Raw genomic sequence first — 18,537 nt, forward strand, 5'->3', positions numbered from 1 at the left:
CGGATACAACAAAGCCTCCTCCCAGAAGATAACAAAGAAAACGTGTCGTGAAGAGGACGTATAGTGTCCCAGATTATATCCTGTGGACTCTTCAAGCATAATTTATGTGTTGTGTCCTGGATAGAAGGAAATGAACTACCAATCCTCTTTCCTGTCATCCTCACCACTCTGCACTGCCTTTCTGTCTGAAGCAGTAATGCTTCCAAACCAGACAGTAATCAATATGACAGGATGCTCTTGATCATCCCTCTATAGAAAGTGGCAAGGACAAGGGAAGGAAGATGTACTTTTCTCATGCGACACAGAAAATGCAGGCGCTGCTGTACCTATTTTACCAGTGAGCGACCAAGCTCGCCTACTCCCTAGCTGCACACCCAGAAACTTGATGCTGCTAACCACCTCCACAGGTGAATCATTAATACACAGAGCTGTGTGGCTTTTATTTATTTTTTATTAACTGATGCGTCAAATAGTTCCTTTGTGATTAAAAATTCCAGAAATGAGGACTATTTTCATTATATGACAACAGCAATAATTCCTGATAAATATTCATTCTCTGTTTCTTAAAGGTAGTTTTTTTTCTCTCCCCCCCCTCCTCTAACTCTCCCTCTCTCTCACACACACACAAACACACACATAAACACAGGGTTGTAATGTGTTGTTAAATAATGCCATTATTTAATTTTATGAAATTAGCTTTAAGACTTTACTTTTGGCTTGTTCATTTTATTCTTATGGATACTTGTTTACTCCGAAAAAGATAGTATCTTTTATCACTGATTAAAAGCTTGTTAGAAAAACTAGGCAAAAATACTTTAGGTGAAAATGAAATAATTTTTCTTCAGTATCATATTTTTGAATGTTTTTGAATGTGCTTTGTCAGTTATCTTTCTAAATTAAAATGCTATCTTTTCATATATTTTTTGTTGCACCCTGAATTTTGTATCTTTTTCTTAATTTGCACAAAAATGCACAATTTTGACTCCCTTGATAGTAAAACTGTCAGTGTGAAAAGTTCTCTTTTATACTTGTTGTAGTGGCAGGGATCATTGGCAACCTTGGTTTTTTGTTGTTGTTGTTTAAATTCTCAACCTCAATTCTCACATAATACTCAAGGCTATTTATGATATTTATTTGTAACTGAATTATGATTTTAGTATAGTACAAAGTATTTCCTGAATTCTTTATGCATTATTTAAAGGTGTTCTGTATCTTTCTATACTAAGTTTTGAGACAAGTAACAATAACTAGATAAAATACTGCATATATTAAAATAATTATTAAGGGTAAACCTAATGAGAAGGTAATATAGAATAAATCAATCCTAACAACCACAACAAAGCTTGTATTGAAATGACAGTGAAGAAGGAAGCTTAATAGTCTGTTGGTAAGGATATTGGAAAGTCTATATTTTTAGCTAAAATTTGGACAGATTCATAAACAAGAAGATGGATCACAACTTTTAGCTCTGCCTGAAAACTTGTAATAGATTTATTGAACTTCTGTGACTTTAATAACCAACCAGGTCAGAAATCTGATTATAGTCTGCTAACACTTTTCAAAGACTAACCAAGGGAGATATCATGAGAGCATGGTCTAGGACAGGGGTAGGCAACCTCGGCTCTTTTATGACTCATAGACTTCAACTCTGGGAGTTGAAGTCCATGAATCATAAAAGAGCCGAGGTTGCCTACCCCTGGTCTAGGACAACTCTGCGGCCAACTTGCTGCGACCAACTCGCCATGACCAATTCACCACAGGACAACTCGCTGCAGGACAATTCAACACAGGTTTAGTTTCTTTTATTACTCAACAAAGCATTACAAAAGCTGGTAGTCATAGGAATGATTTTCTTTGATACAGTAGATAAAATGAGTCCCTTAGGGAGAAGGGCGGTATAGAAATCTCAATAAAATAAATAAATAAAAAATAAATAAAATAATTTTGATGAAAATGTTAACAAAAATAAAAGGAACTAGGTGAACCCTTCAGCAAGTTGTCCCGTGGCAAGTTGGCCATGATGATGTCAAGTGCTGGGGAAATCAGGAGATTCAGGCAGTTCAACTGAGTATAAAGATTTATTGCAAGCTTAACCTCTCTGTAAGAATCTGAGCTACTGGTGGTCAAAACGAATTGGTGGTAGATAAGAGTCAAAGGAATTCAAGATGGACTGGATTTAGATCTCTTGTAGGCGGTACAGGGATTTATCACTGATATTGCGTTTGACCCCTCCCTTGGGCTCATCTCCTACAGGTGAGTAGGCCATGGCAAATTGGTTGTGGGGAGTTGGCCGTGGGGAGTTACCCCATTCCATGGTTTACCATGGCAGATAAAGCAATTTAAGTAAGGGCTATAGTTGCTCCAGGGATGCGGTGGCTCAGTGGGTTAGGACGCTGAGCTTGTCGATCAGAAGGTCGGCAGATTGGCAGGTCGAATCCCAAGTGCCGCATAACAGAGTGAGCGCCTGTTACTTGTCCCAGCTTCGGCCAACCTAGCAGTTCGAAAGCACGTAAAAATGCAAGTAGAAAAATAGGGACCACTATAGTGGGAAGGTAACAGCGTTCCATGCACCTTTGGCATCTAGTCATGCCGGCCACATGACCACAGAGACATCCTTGGACAAGTGCTGGCTCTTCGGCTTTGAAACAGAGATGAGCACCGGCCCCTAGAGTTAAAAACGACTAGCACGCATGTGCAGGGGAACCTTTACCTTTACCTTTATAGTTGCTCCATCAGCCTCTGAGATTTGAAAACACATGGCCTGTTTGCAATTCTTTTAGTAATAGTTTATTAAATAATTGGAGGGAGGGAAATAAGAAGCTACACCTCTTGTGGTATTTTTCCAACTGCTTCATATTTTATCAATTACATAGTTAGTCTGATGTACATATATAAGGCAGTCTAGTATAGCAACTATAAAAATAAATCCAAGTTTGTTTTAGAAATAGTCTCACTGTAAACATCCATTTATATTAGCACAAATAGAACTCAGTGTTTAATGCATGGCTATATTTAAGTCATACTTCTAATGCCTTTATTTCCCACACATTCTTGGACTCACAATTTTTGTAATGCAAACTAAGATAATTTAGGGAATTGCCAGCTTAACTTCTCAGAAAATCTTTTGTTCAATTCCCCAAACCATTTTCTCTGCTTGGAAAGACATGTGTTTGATTCCCTCAAGGTGCTTTCATGGAGAAAAACATGTCATCTTGAGTTTCCTGCTCCACATAGAGTAATGTCCCTTCCCAAATATAAATGTGTCTGCCATCCTTGCCAGTCTTGTGAGTAGCTGTGCTCTGTCCTTCCCCTCGCCTTGAGGCATTCTAGTTTCTGCAAACACTCCTCTTAGGAGACTTGTCAGTCAAATCCCTATCAGCTGTGGTTGCCATAGCAATGTTTTGGGGCTAAGTGGTGGGTGGTGAGGGGGTAGGTGGGAATGAATAGATGAGATGGAAACAAAAGCTGGGCCAGCTTGTTATAATTTAATATTTTGGTTCCAAATATGTTCTTAAAATGGTATATGTTAGGAATTGTTAGTGGCAAACAAACAAAAGCCCCTATAATAGAGGACAGCTATTTCATACCCTTATTTAGTTACAGACCAGCACTGGAGATAGGTTTCAGCATAATGACCTTATCAAGGGTTTTTCATTTACCACCCTTTGAGATCGGATTTCTGACAGTTGGTAAGAACAAATACTGTTTTTCTATCAACATAATGCATTGATTGACAGAGGATTCCCAGCATATGCTTCAGATCATAGGGAATCAGAGACATGGAATGGTTCCATGCGTTTGAAAAGATCATTAAGACTAACCCTTAAGCCTCAGAAATCAGTTTCTATTTGGCAATTAGTTTTTAACACTCAGATTTGGAATTATAAAGAATTATAAATTACACTAAGCCAAGTTATTTCATTTTTCATTTCATTTTTTTTTACCAAACTTATATATCCTCCAATCATCAAGCAATGTTGAGGACTTCATGTTTCTTTCACATGTAAACAAAATAATCACAATAACAATATAGATGGTCATTTTTGTGAGTAAAAGCACATCAGATCTCTCTCAAATTATGCCAGTTGCATCTGAACAAAAGTCTTCTATTACTAATCTGTTACTAAAAAAAAGTATAAATATCAAAAATATGAAGTATGGGGTGCCAGTCCACAGAGTATATATTTTAATCTGAATTTTAATGCTTACTAAAAAAAAGAAGAATGATCATGATTCATTGTTTGGGGCAAGATAATGTTAATAATTTCATCCATCTCTGAATAATAACATCTTGTTTTAATTTATCTCTCAGAGCCCAACCTGTTGAAGGGCAGTTATTTTTTAGCTTCTTAATAGGCAAGAAATAGAAGATTTTTCTGCTGCAGTCTTGACCATAGCCTCTGACAGAATAGATCTTATCTGAGATGTTTTATTGAAAACATTTAGGTGAAAATTATCTGACTCACTTCAGACTTGGTGCATAGAAAATCCACTTTTCTTTGACAGTGTGAACTATTTTTTGCCAAGTAGCTCATGCAAGTATGAACAAAGTTTAGTGTGAGAGAATGCATGTCTGCATATAGAATAATAATAATAATTAAAAAAAACATGGCTGGGCCTGGACAGCATCCGGAAAGTGACGCAACCAAACAATGATTAATGGATCAAAGATGTTTCATTATCCGTAATAATGTTTTTACAGATGTGGAAATTCAACATCTAGGAACATTGGCTAAAAAGAAAACAACAAGCAATGATGATGAACAGGCTGAAGAAATTGTTCCAATACCTGAACAAAGTGACCAACCAACAGAAGAAGCCACCACACAGGATGAATACTCCCCTGTGCAACAACTCGAAAGTGTAGAGCTAAGTAATCTAGCGAAAATGCTGAAAGAAAAGATTGAAAACCGCATCAAACAAAACACAGAAAGAAAAAGACTGCCGGCCATCTGTGAAGTGCATATCAAACAAGTGAAAGATCTACTAAATGCTGTGAACAATATTTTAGCTTCCATCCCTTCCAGCACACTGTATGAAACAAATCAACTAATGTACAGTACAGCCGCCATTATAACTGCAGAATTGGGTTATAGAATGCCAAAAAAAGAAACCTACTGGAACACCAAAGTGAAAAATTCGACTTGAAAATAAAACAAAAAAAACCTGCAAGGAGATATAAGCAAATTGAAATACTTGAAAGAAGGAAAACTAAAGAACGAAAAGTTGAAAAATAGTTTATACAAAAAATATAACTTGGAGGAAAAAACAATAACGGAAATCATGGAAAACCTAAAACAGCGTGTAATAGCAACAGCAAAGAAAATTGAGAGATAGGAAGGACAAATAAAACAATATTGTGGAAATGTCCCGTTCAGAAGAAACCAGCACCTCTTCTATCAGTCACTTGATGAAAATAAAGTGCAAACTACTGTTCTACCATGTAAAGAAAAAACCTTAAACTTTTGGAAAGAACTATGGGAAAGCCCAGTGGAACATAATAAAACTGCCTCCTGGATCAAAGATATCCAAAAACAAGCAACAGAAAACAAAATGGAAAATATTGTAATAACCACTGATATGGTTTCAAAACAAGTAAAGATCAAGAACTGGAGTGCACCTGGCCTGGACAAGCTGCATGGATACTGGTTGAAACACCTCACCAGCCTCCATCACTGCATGGCCACTCAGGTTGATGAAATGCTTCAAAATGCCACAAGTGAAGAATGGTTAACAGCTGGTTGATCATACTTGATAATGAAAGATCCTGAAAAGAGCACAGAACCAAGCAACTACCGCCCAATTACTTGTCTGCCAACAACATTCAAACTTTTCACAAGAATACAGGCAAATTCAGTATTCAATCATCTGATGGAAAACAATTTGTATCCGGCAGAACAAAAAGGAAATTATAAAAAATCAAGAGGAACAAAAGATCAGCTGCTCATTGACAAAATGGTACTTAAAAATGCAAAACGACGAAAAACAAATTTAAATATGGTGTGGATTGATTACAAGAAAGCATTTGACGCATTACCCCACAGTTGGATTAATGCATGTTTGGAAAACTTTGGAATCAGCAAAAACATCTGTACATTTTTGAAAGTAAATATGCAAAAATGGAAAACAGTTCTAACAGCAAATGGGGAGAACATTGGTGAAATCAACACCAGAAGATGAATCTTCCAAGGGGACTCACTTTCACCACTTCTGTTCAACATTGCATTAATTCCATTGACAATAATATTACGAAACATAAAACTGGGATACCACATCGCAAGCCAGCATGGCAAGATAAACCATCTACTATACATGGATGACTTAAAACTGTATGCGAAAAGCCATACTGAACTTGAATCAATACTCAACACAGTTCAACTGTTTAGCAGCGACATCAGAATGGACTTTGGACTTGGAAAATGTGCTATATTATCCATGCAGCAAGGAAAAATGGGAAAAATAGAAGGAATAGAACTGGGAAATGGAAGTATTATGAAAGCAGTAGCAAAGGATGACGGTTACAAATACCTAGGCATATTGGAAGCAGATAACATCTTGAATGGAAAAGTCAAAGAGTCAACGCAAAAGGAATACATCAGGAGAGTCCGCAAAATACTAAAATCAAAGCTGAATGGTGAAAATATAATTAAAGCCATTAATACATGGGCAGTCCCACTGATACACTACCCAGCTGGAATTATCAACTGGACTTTGGCTGAATTGGAACACCTAGACCAGAAAACACGTAAACTTTTGAACGTGCACCACGCTCTACATCCACGAAGTGACATCAACAGGTTGTACCTGCCAAGAAGAATAGGGGGCAGAGGGCTACTGCAAATCCACCAAACTGTAGAAGAAGAAAAATGAAGTTTGAATGACTATGTAAATCAAAGTACAGAAAAATTGCTGCAGGCTGTGAAAACAGAGAGCATTATAAAAATAACAGAAACAAAGGCAGAATATAAAGAAAAATGCCTGGATGACAGATTAAATAGATGGAAAACCAAAGCTTTGCATGGACAGCATTTGAAAAATATTGAAGGAAAATGCGATAACAACTTGACATGGGCATGGCTTAAGATGGGAACCATCAAAAGAAATGGAAGGCTTAATACTGGCTGCTCAAGAACAAGCACTACAAACTAATGCCATGAAAGCGAAGATACAAAAATCTATTGACAATCCAAATTGCCAACTTTGCAATGACAAAGTTGAAACTGTTTCACATTTAATATGTGAGTGCAGCAAAATCACGCAAACTGATTACAAAGCTAGATATGACCAAGTTGCTAAACTAATCCACTGGGTATTGTGTAAAAAATACAACTTGCCTGTGTCCGAAAACGTTCCTCTAGGCCTTCCTATCCCCTACCGTCTTCTGGAGTCCATTTAAGCTCACACCTACTGCTTCAGTGACTCCATCCAGCCATCTCATTCTCTGTCGTCCCCGTCTTCTCTTGCCCTCAAGCTTTCCCAGCATTAGGCTCTTCTCTAGTGAACCTTCTCATTAGGTGACCAAATTATTTGAGTTTCCACTTCAGGATCTGGCCTTCTAAAGAGCAGTCAGGGTTCATCTCCTCTAGGATTGACCAGTTTGATCACCTTGCAGTTCAAGGGACTCGCAGGAGTCTTCTCCAGCGCCATAGTTCAAAGCCTTCAATTCTTTGGCGCTCAGCCTTTCTTATGGTCCAACTTTCACTGCCATACATTGCAACTGGGAAGACTATAGCCTTGACTGTATGCACTTTTGTTGACAGGGTGATGTCTGCTTTTTAGTGTGCTGTCTAGATTTGCCGTGGCTTTCCTCCCCAGGAGCAAGCGTCTTTTAATTTCTTGGCTACAATCCATTTGCAGTGATCTTGGAGCCCAGGAAAATAAAATCTGTCACTACCTCCATTTCTTCCCCATCTATTTGCCAGGAATTGAGAGGGCCGGATGCCATGATCTTGGTTTTCTTAATGTTTAGTTTCAACCCAAGTTTTGCACTCTCCTTCTTCACCCGCAACAAGAGGCTCTTTAGTTCTTCTTCACTTTCTGCCATTAGAGTGGTATCATCTGCATATCTTAGGTTGTTTATATTTCTCCCGGCAATCTTAATTCCAGTTTTTGATTCATCTAGCCCTGCCTTTCTCATGATGTGCTCTCCATATAAGTTAAATAGGCAGGGCGACAGTATACAGCCTTGCTGGACTCCTTTCCCAATTTTGAACCAATCAGTGGTTCCGTGTCCAGTTCTCACTCTTGCTTCTTGACCCGCATATAGGTTTCTCAAGAAGCAAATAAGATGGTCTGGTACTCCCATCTCTTTAAGAACTTGCCACAGTTTGTTGTGATCCACACAATCAGAAGTAGATGTTTTTCTGGAACTCCCTAGCTTTCTCCATGATCCAGCGTATGTTGGCAATTTGATCTCTAGTTCTTCTGCCTCTTCGAAATCCAGCCTGTACTTCTGGTAGTTCTCGATCAAAATACTGCTGGAGTCTAGCTTGTAGGATTTTAAGCATAATTTTACTAGCATGTGAAATGAGTGCAATGGTGCGATAGTTTGAACATTCTTTGGCACTGCCTTTCTTTGGAATTGGAATGTAAACTGATCTTTTCCAATCCTGTGACCACTATTGAGTTTTCCAAATTTTCTGGCAAATTGAGTGTAGCACTTTTACTGCATCGTCTTTTAAGATTTTGAATAGCTCAGCTGGAATACTGTAACCTCCATTAGCTTTGTTATTGCTCAGCTTTTCTAAGGCCCACTTCACTTCACATTCTAGGATGTCTGGCCAATGTTTAATGTTAAATAATTTCCTTTGAGCTATATTTCCATTTTCCTATCTAGTATTGCGTTTCTCATTATTGCCTTATTACTTCAAATATTTGAAATTTATCTCTTTTATCTCTTGTTAAGATGAAAATGCATGGGGCAAGGTAAGGAAAAGTCCAACTTAAGTATTTATGCAAAATAGTGATTAGGCCAATCTAAAAAAGTTCTTCATTCTTTAATAAAGACTATATTGGGCAGGCAAATGCACATACAGCTCCTTTAGTTGCCATCCTGCAGCATCCTGAGATCATGCCACCCAGATTCAGCTATTTTGCCAGGAATGTTTTTTTAATGGGGACAAAGACTTTATGAAGATACATTCTGCTCATATATCTCCCCAGACCTGAGCAGAAATGTGCCTGCTGCAGCTCTTTGGCAAAATGAGATATTTTTTAGGATAACATTTTTACACTAATCTTCAGCTGAAAAGATTCCCAGGATGATTAACAGCTTATTGAAAAAAACCTGGATAATTCTTCCCCTTTGGTTGTAGAATAAAATATGGAACATAAAAAGAAAATGAGGAAGAAGAAGAAAAAGAGAGATGAAAACAGTTGATAAAATGGTTAGAGCCCAGGGACAGGGTAAGGAAACAGGAGCCAAAGGCAATTGTTCTCTATTCTGCAGTTGTACATTGTTTATTGTCTCTGTGTCTCTCTCTCTGTCTCTGTCTCCCTCTCTCCCTCTGTTTCTCTCTCCCTCTCTCTCTCTCTCTCTCTCTCTCTCTCTCACACACACACACACACACACACACACACACACTCACGAATTAGAACATCATGATATACCAATGAACGGATGAGTTACAAAAAAGGAGATCAGACTTCTTAAAAATGGGGAAAGTATATTAGCACCCTACAGTAATAGTACTAGCACTAACCAGGGTACTTGTGTGATAAACTTACTTTAGGCCTATGTGGCTGAAGTGAAGTTTTGAAAGGGTGAAGTTTTAGCAATAATTAGATTTCTATAAGAGAGAGAGTGTGACAGTATAGTGAATTATTTGCTCTGTCCATTATAATAATGACTGTACAGGTGCCCATGTTTGCCCACCCTTTGGGCAAACATGGTGGGTGGGAACTGCACACCAAAAAAATTGAAGGTAGCAGGACAAATTAAACTTGATGTATCATTATATTACATGAATAACATAATTTATAATAATTTAGTGTAAATAATAATTTAACTTTGTTCTTGTGTATCTGTGTTTGTGTATACATGTGTATGTGTGTTAGCCAAATTATATAAAATAATTGAATTAAAAATTACTGATTAAAACTGTTTGTAAACTAAGGTATACTGTTTATAATACTGATTGATCCCCATCAATTATCCTGTCTTATGCACACATTCTCACACATAGACACACTAAACAAACATATAGAATCAGTTAAAAAGGAGAAAAACAGGCTGGAAGGGAAGGGATGTTCATACTAGTAAAGGACAGAAAGAAAAAGGAAAGATCAAACTGAGTGGAGATGAAACAATACAAAGTGATAACAGAACAGCTAAGGAAAAAAAAGGAAAGACATCTGGACAGAAAAGTAAAGCTTATAAGAATTAAAGCATTCATTAGATGAAACAAAGAGAGATGGGTCCTATCGTTGTACACTTTAGAGTGTTACTCTTTGCATATGCCTTACCACATAGTATAAAACTGCGTTGTTCTTTTAGTTTACAGAACCCTCTTTTCCTAAATATCCATAATTGCATGTCTCATCAATTCATTTATTTTGGTGCAGTTTCCCTCTCCATTAAAACTTTTCTATTTTTCATATACACAATTGCCATTTTATTTATTCCAACAATTCCTACATATGTCCCATCCAAGTTGGATAGAACTGATAGTGTTGAACCTTATGATAGGGGTGTGTTGTATTGGTATATATTACAAAAAGCCTTTCCCTTTCCTTTTTCTTTCCTTCTTGATTTCTCTTGAGGAAGGTTGTTTATTTGGGTTTCAGTTGCTATAAATATTGTCTCTCATTGCTTCCTAACTGTATTTTACATCTTCTCCTAAGATGATGTAACCCACATTTATAGAGGTATATACAAGAAAGACTGTGTTTTGTTTTTTTACATCATCTATATAAAATATATTGATAATTATGTTTCTAATTGCACTGGGTAATTAATTAATCCTAGTGTAAGTAGAAAATTTATGCCTCTCTAGGGAACTGTAAAATGCCAGCTCAGAAACAGAATCAAAGTTCTTCAACATTTGTGAAAGAAATAGGAGTTATTTGCATACCAGTAGGAGGAACAAAGGCTTCTTTTAAGTTGAGCTGAAGAAGAAACAAATATTATCCCAAGGAAGCAATAGGCATTTTGAATAGAATGTAGCCATTGTGATTGCTTCTTAGAGAACATTACTTTCTATCTGAAATTCAGTATGAGCCTCATGGGAGTTTGGAATTCATATTTGAAGAGAGTGAAAGGAACAGTATTTGCAGAAATCCTACTGATAAGTTTTTTTTTCTTATAAAGTAAGTATTTTTCAGCAAAAAAATGAAAATGCCTTCCTGAACTAACAAGTCTGTATCCATCCAGCATATCATTAGAGGCTTTACTTATATTTTAAAAACTTCATCCACTTCCCAGATGTTTTCTCTAATCCACAATTTTCTTCCAAACATGAGTATTCTTCTACCACTGCTCTTCTGTGGATGTATTTCTCAGATCTTTCTCCTTTTTTGAACAGGAGAATATGTTTAATTATGTTTGATCCTATTCTTCAGCCTGTAAAAACTTTGCAAAAACGAAGAGCTTGCATTATCCTAGTTTTTAAAATGTAGTTATAGTTTATGACCATCTTCCTAAGACATTTATTTAGCCTTTTCAGGCTAATATTTCTAAAATGTGAAAAGGGATGATGATGATGATGATGATGATGATGATGATGATGATGATGATGATGATGATGATGACAATGGCAACAATAATAATAATAATGGCAGAGGTCTCTTACAAGGGAAACAAACTCTGGAAGAGGAAAAAAACAGCTTAAATGACTACATAAAAAAGTAAAAGAGCCTCTGCTGAAGGAGGTGAACAAGGGAAACCTCTTGAAAACAACAAGATTGAAAGCAGAATATCGAAAGGAAACCAATTGAGCATCAAGTTTCTAACTGGAAAAAGAAGCCTGTGCACAGTCAATGCCTGAAGGACATTGAAGGAAAGGTAGATAGATACAAAGCTAACATGGAAATGGTTGAGATCAGGAGTGCTGAAGAAAAGCTGAGGGCTTCATTTTGGCTGTTCAAGAGCAAGCCTTGCAGACCAATTCCATGAAAGCAAAAATTCAACATGTCGGCAATAAAAGCAAGTATCGCTTATGCAGCAAGAAAGATGAAAGAGTGGATCACCTTATCAGTGGCTGCAGCAAAATCTCACAGACTGATATCTACAATGTCATGATCAAGTTGCCAAAATTATACAGTGGAAGCTTTGTCAGAAGTTTGGGTTTGAATGCAGCAAAAATTACTGGGAACACCAAATCGACAAAGTTGTTGAAAATGAGCAAGACAAGATCCTGTGGGACTTTCTGATTGAAACAGATAGACATCTGGCCCACAACATGCCTGACATCACTATTGTAGAAAAGAAAAATGTTTGTTTCATTCATATTACAATACCAGGGGATGCATGAATTAAAGAGAAACAGCTACGGGGGGGGGGAGTGATTTGTAAACTGAACTTGAGCGATTGCGGAGGAAGAAATCAATGGTTGTACTAATAGTAATAGGAGCCACTGGAGCAATACCCAAAATGCTGCCTAGGTACATGGCAATTTTGAAATTACTACACCTGAATATCCTGACTTTGCACAAAACCACCCTACCCAAGCAAGCTAAAAAATGAAGAAAGAAGAGAAACTGAAGAACAAGACCAAAAAATATCTGGTCAAGAAATATAACTTAGAAACAAGGAGGATTAAGGAGCACTGGAAATAACAAAGCAGCATAATATAATCAAGAAGATCAATGGATGCAAAGCTTGAATTTGCACATTACAGGTAGAATCTCCAATTTCAGTTGAATCAGAAACATTTCTGCCAATCCATCAATGGAGAGACTACAGTGAAACAGCCGGCATCTGGCAAAGAAGAAACAGTATTGTTCTGAACACAAGAACAATACAACAAGGATGCAGTTTGGATAGATAAGTTGTTAAGAATAAAAAAGAAGCTGAAATGAAATGCAGGACAATTGTGACCATTGTAAATGGATTATATTGGATGCAGTAAATTTGTCCATTATTTTGAGAGATATCTAGATGGCAATGTGACCCATTGTACCAGAAGTCAGCTAAAAGACAGCCCATTAAATTGAAATTTCAGTGCACACTAATTATGGTATAAAAATGCTTTTTCAATAAATCATAACAATAAGATGTAACAATTGAAAAAACCCATGGATTTCATCATCTGTAATGGGCAGTAAGGAATAACCTGAACAAGAGGAACTATCCCAACCAAGGCAGTGATCAGATAAAAGGCATCTGAATGCATTTCTCTATTTCAGATATGTCCCTCTAGTTCTCAAGAAACTAAAGAGAGGGAGGGGGAAGCAAATTCAGATGCACAAGATTCTGTTGATGTAAGCTCATAATAAAGTAATATTAGCAATCACATCATAAGTCTGATCTACACTGATGTGTTGATGCCATCCTTTAGGTTAGAGAAGGTGATCATTTAAATAGCAAATCATGGCAAGTTCTAATTTAATTTGCTTAACAACAATTGCTGCAAATGTAGCAAATTGGCATTCTTAATCTTGACTGCAAAAATTCATGCTGTGAAGTCAAACTATAAAAATTATGTAAGAATAAAGATGCTATACAGCATTCTGACATGCAGCTTATTCAGAGGGGCTATAACATAAGCCATTTTCTGAGAAAATGTCCCTTGAGGAAAACTTGTAAAACTTGTACTTCTATCCATATTTTCATGAAATACTACAAATCAATATGTATGTACTCCTTGGCTTTAACTGCATTAGACATACAGTTTCTCAAACAATCTGCAAATTTCTTCTCTTGATTTGCTATTAAAATATTTAACAAGTGATTTTTTTCCCTTATTTAAGACTGCTACCTTTTTTACAGCACAACAGAAGAAATTGAATTATTTTTTAATATAGTAATTTATTATTCTTGAAATAGGAAGTCAATCCTATTTCTAGTTTAGGGAAGCTAGACCCCATTAAACTCACTACATAAAAGTGTTTTATGGTATTTTTAACTGATACTCCAATTGACAAATGTATAATTTTTATGGTAGTTGCTTATAAAGATAAGTTATGGTTTATTTAACTATGACTGTGGAATAAACCACACATTCCTGGGTTCATACAAACACTGCAAACTAAAAACAAGCAATGATGTCAAATTAGAGTGAGCTATCTTCCTAGAAATTAGTGGGGAAGAACAATTTCAAAAAGCTTGACTACATTTAATTGTATTTATTCATTTATATCTACAGGTGAAACTCGAAAAATTAGAATATCGTGCAAAAGTTCATTTATTTCAGTAATGCAACTTAAAAGAGGAAACTAATATATGAGATAGACTCATTACATGCAAAGCAAGATAGTTCAAGCCGTGATTTCTCATAATTGTGATGATTATGGCTTACAGCTCATGAAAACCCCAAATCCACAATCTCAGAAAATTAGAATATTGTGAAAAGGTGCAATATTCTAGGCTCAAAGTGTCCCACTCTAATCAGTTAATTAAGCCATAACACCTGCAAAGGCTTCCTGAGCCTTTAAATGGTCTCTCAGTCTGGTTCAGTAGGAATCACAATCATGGGGAAGACTGCTGACCTGACAGTTGTGCGGAAAACCATCATTGACACCCTCCATAAGGAGGAAAAGCCTCAAAAGGTAATTGCAAAAGAAGTTGGATGTTCCCAAAGTGCTGTATCAAAGCACATTAATAGAAAGTTATGTGGAAGGGGAAAAGTGTGGAAGAAAAAGGTGCACAAGCAGCAGGGATGACCGCAGCCTGGAGAGGATTGTCAGGAAAAGGCCATTCAAAAGTGTTGATGACTTTTACAAGGAGTGGACTGAGGCTGGAGTCAGTGCATCAAGAGCCACCACACACAGACGGATCCTGGACATGGGCTTCAAATGTCATATTCCTCTTCTCAAGCCACTCCTGAACAACAAACAAAGTCAGAAGCTCTTACCTGGGCTAAAAAAAAACAGACCTGGTCTGTTGCTCAGTGGTCCAAAGTCCTCTTTTCTGATGAGAGCAACTTTTGCATCTCATTTCGAAACCAGGAGGAAGAATGGAGAGGCACACACTGCAAGATGCTTGAAGTCCAGTGTGAAGTTTCTACAGTCTGTGTTGATTTGGGGAGCCATGTCATCTGCTGGTGTTGGTCCACTGTGCTTCATTAAGTCCAGGGTCAACGCAGCCATCTACCAGGAGATTTTGGAGGACTTCATGCTTCCTTCCGCAGACGAGCTTTATGGGGATGCTGACTTCATTTTCCAGCAGGACTGGGCACCTGCCCACACTGCCAAAAGCACCAAAACCTGGTTCAATGACTGTGGGATTACTGTGCTTGATTGGCCAGCAAACTCGCCTGACCTGAACCCTATAGAGAATCTATGGGGCATTTCCAAGAGAAAGATGAGAGACATGAGACCGAACAATGCAGAAGAGCTGAAGGCCGCTATTGAAGCATCCTGGTCTTCCATAACACTTCAGCAGTGCCACAGGCTGATAGCTTCCATGCCACGCCGCATTGAGGCAGTAATTGCTGCAAAAGGGGCCCAAACCAAGTACTGAGTACATATGCATGCTTATACTTTTCAGAGGTCCGACATTGTTCTATGTACACTCCTTGTTTTATTGATTGCATGTAATATTCTAATTTTCTAAGATTGTGGATTTGGGGTTTTCATGAGCTGTAAGCCATAATCATCACAATTATGAGAAATCACGGCTTGAACTATCTTGCTTTGCATGTAATGAGTCTATCTCATATATTGTTGTTGTTAGCTGCGAAGTCGTGTCCGACCCATCGCGACCCTATGGACAACATTCCTCCAGGCCTTTCTGTCCTCTACCATCTTCTGGAGTCCATTTAAGCTCACGCCTACTGCTTCAGTGACTCCATCCAGCCACCTCATTCTCTGTCGTCCCCTTCTTCTATTGCCCTCAATCTTTCCCAGCATTAGGCTTTTCTCCAGTGAGTCCTTCCTTCTCATTAGGTGGCCAAAGTATTTGAGTTTTAGCTTCAGGATCTGGCCTTCTAAAGAGCAGTCAGGATTGATCTCCTCTAGGACTGACCGGTTTGATCGCCTTGCAGTCCAAGGGACTCGCAGGAGTCTTCTCCAGCACCATAGTTCAAAGCCTTCAATTCTTTGGCGCTCAGCCTTTCTTATGGTCCAACTTTCACTGCCATACATTGCAACTGGGAAAACCATAGCCTTGACTATACGCACTTTTGTTGACAGGGTGATGTCTCTGCTTTTTAGTGTGCTGTCTAGATTTGCCATGGCTTTCCTCCCCAGGAGCAAGCATCTTTTAATTTCTTGGCTACAGTCCCCATCTGCAGTGATCTTGGAGCCCAGGAAAATAAAATCTGTCACTACCTCCATTTCTTCCCCATCTATTTGCCAGGAATTGAGAGGGCCAGATGCCATGATCTTGGTTTTCTTAATGTTAAGTTTCAACCCAAGTTTTGCACTCTCCTTCTTCACCCGCAACAAGAGGCTCTTTAGTTCTTCTTCACTTTCTGCCATTAGAGTGGTATCATCTGCGTATCTTAGGTTGTTGATATTTCTTCCGGCAATCTTAATTCCAACTTTTGATTCATCTAGCCCTGCCTTCCTCATGATGTGCTCTGCATATAAGTTAAATAGGCAGGGCGACAGTATACAGCCTTGCCGGACTCCTTTCCCAATTTTGAACCAATCAGTGGTTCCGTGTCCAGTTCTCACTGTTGCTTCTTGACCCGCATATAGGTTTCTCAAGAGACAAATAAGATGGTCTGGTACTCCCATCTCTTTAAGAACTTGCCACAGTTTGTTATGATCCACACAATCAAAGGCTTTAGCATAGTCAATGAAGCAGAAGTAGATGTTTTTCTGGAACTCCCTAGCTTTCTCCATGATCCAGCGTATGTTGGCAATTTGATCTCTAGTTCCTCTGCCTCTTCGAAATCCTGCCTGTACTTCTGGTAGTTCTCGATCCACATACTGCTGAAGTCTAGCTTGTAGGATTTTAAGCATGACTTTACTAGCATGAGAAATGAGTGCAATGGTGCGATAGTTTGAACATTCTTTGGCACTGCCTTTCTTTGGAATTGGAATGTAAACTGATCTTTTCCAATCCTGTGGCCACTGTTGAGTTTTCCAAATTTGCTGGCAAATTGAGTGTAGCACTTTTACTGCACTGTCTTTTAAGATTTTGAATAGCTCAGCTGGAATACTGTCACCTCCACTAGCTTTGTTGTTGCTCAGCTTTTCTAAGGCCCACTTCACTTCACATTCTAGGATGTCTGGCTCGAGGTCAGTGACCACCTCAATTTGATTATCAGGGACGTTAAGCTCATTCTTGTATAGTTCTTCTGTGTAATTTTGCCACCTCTTCTTAATCTCTTCTGCCTCTGTTAGGTCCCTGCCATTTTGGTCCTTTATCATGCCCATTTTTGCATTAAACGTTCCCTTCATCTCTCCAATTTTCTTGAAAAGATCTCTGGTCCTCCCTATTCTATTGTTTTCTTCTATTTCTTTGCACTGTTCATTTAAGAAGGCATTCTTATCTCTTCTAGCTATTCTCTGGAATTCTGCATTCAATTGGGCATATCTATGTTTTTCTCCCTTGCCTTTCGCTTCCCTCCTTTCCTTAGCTATTTGCAAAGCTTCCTCAGACAGCCATTTTGCTTTCTTGCATTTCTTTTTCTTTGGGATGGTTTTGGTTGCTACCTGTTGTACAATGTCGCGAACCTCTGTCCATAGTTCTTCAGGCACTCTGTCTATCAGATCTAATTCCTTAAATCTATTTGTCACCTCTACTGTATATTCAACAGGGATATGATTTAATTCATACCTGAGTGGCCTAGTGCTTTTCCCTACTTTCTTCAGTTTAAGCTTAAACTTTGCAAGGAGAAGCTCATGGTCTGAGCCACAGTCAGCTCCTGGTCTTGTTTTTACTGACTGTATAGAGCTTCTCCATCTTTGGCTGCAGAGCATATAGTCAATCTGATTTCTGTGATGACCGTCTGGTGATGTCCATGTGTAGAGCCGTCTCTTGGGTTGTTGGAAAAGAGTGTTTGCTATGACCATCGTATTCTCTTGACAAAATTCTATCAGCCTGTGCCCTGCTTCATTTTGTACTCCAAGGCCAAACTTGCCTGTTATTCCGGTTATCTTTTGGCTTCCTACTTTAGCATTCCAATCCCCCATGATGATAAGGACATCATTTTTTGGTGTTAGTTCTATAAGGTGCTGTAGGGCTTCATAGAACCAGTCAATTTCATCCTCTTCAGCACTGGTGGTTGGGGCATAGACTTGGACTACTGTGATATTGAATGGTTTGCCTTGGATTCGAACTGAGATCATTCTGTCATTTTGAGGGTTGTATCCCAGTATTGCTTTTCCTACTCTTTTATTGACTATGAAGGCTACTCCATTTCTTCTGAGGGATTCTTGCCCGCAGTAGTATACCTGATGGTCATCTGAATTAAATTCACCCATTCC

The 18,537-nt window shown here is 38.1% G+C and overlaps 1 protein-coding gene across 1 annotated transcript in view; it reads left to right on the top strand.

Moving 5' to 3' along the window:
- Positions 1–18,537, top strand: part of LOC308679161 (unconventional myosin-Id-like) — a 164,995-nt gene that overhangs the window by 62,930 nt on the left and 83,528 nt on the right. The window lies entirely within an intron of this gene.

Source organism: Vipera berus (genome assembly GCF_964194415.1).
Source record: "Vipera berus genome assembly, chromosome: Z".
Lineage (NCBI taxonomy): Eukaryota > Metazoa > Chordata > Lepidosauria > Squamata > Viperidae > Vipera > Vipera berus.